The sequence below is a fragment of the Arachis duranensis genome, chromosome 10, assembly GCF_000817695.3.
Source record: "Arachis duranensis cultivar V14167 chromosome 10, aradu.V14167.gnm2.J7QH, whole genome shotgun sequence".
NCBI lineage: Eukaryota > Viridiplantae > Streptophyta > Magnoliopsida > Fabales > Fabaceae > Arachis > Arachis duranensis.
This window is the reverse complement of record NC_029781.3, coordinates 54,886,881-54,888,023: the sequence shown is the minus strand read 5'-3', so window position 1 is coordinate 54,888,023 and position 1,143 is coordinate 54,886,881.

The following is a 1,143-nucleotide window of genomic DNA, read 5'->3' as shown; positions in this document are numbered from 1 at the left end:
ATAGAAAAATAATAGAGATTTGTATGATTTAATCTAAAAAATTGATATTTGAATTTAAATTGTACTTTACAAAATATAATTAACTTGTTCATTTTATAATATAAATTAAAAATAATTGATTAAACTTAGTAATATGTTGATAAATAATATTTCTAAATATTTTTAATAGAGTACATTTGATTTTAAAATTATCCTATCCTCCAATTTTATCAAAATATCTATTCATATTTATCCATATTACTTTATAAAATCCCTAATTCCTAAATTCCCAAATCAAACTCAAAAAACTCTAGTTTCCAAAATTGAGAAACCCTAACCCACTAACCCCACACCCCAGCGCCGTTCCCCCTTCGTTCACCTTCAGCTTCATTCCTCAATATACACACACACAAAACAAGAGAGAAACAGAAGATGGAGGAGCTGCTGCCGCTACCGTGCCCAGCCATCGAGCCATGCGTCGCTGCCATTTTTGCGCCGCCACCGTCGCTCTCATAGCTGCTCCGTGGAGGCCGCAGAGAGGAACGCGAACCCGGAGCTTCCGTGTCGCGCCGCCGATCTGTCACCATGCTGCTGCGTCGCCATTGATGAAGCTTTTGCCACCACCGTGTATCCCGAACAGAGGAAGAAGGAGAAGTCTTCTGTCATCAACGCCACATCTCTTCACTGCTGCTGCTGTTGATGGAAGTCATCGCCATCGCCGAGCCGCTACATCGCCGGACATCATTGCTGAAGGACCGAATGGAGAGGCACGCCAGTTCTGCTTCTACTTCTGGGTTTTTGGAATCTGGGAAAACGCCACTATCGTTGCTGTTTGTTGAGTTTAAGATCGCTGCTACTGTTCTTGCTTTGTTCTGCCACCATCAAGTTTGGAGAAGAACGCTGCCACTGTCACCATTGAAGCTTGCAGGGAAGGAGCTATTGACAGAAGAAACTGCTGCTGCTTGGCTGAAGCTGAGACCTTTCACCATCACTGGAGCTGCCCAGAATCATCATGGTAGCTGCTAAGAGAGCAGAACGGGTGTTAGAACTGCCAATGGAGCTGCTGGGTTTAGTGATTTCTGTGAGTTTCGACTTTGAGGTAGGGGATTTAACGTTTTTAATTTAGAATGCCTACCAAGTTATTGGATAAGTGCAAATGGTTAA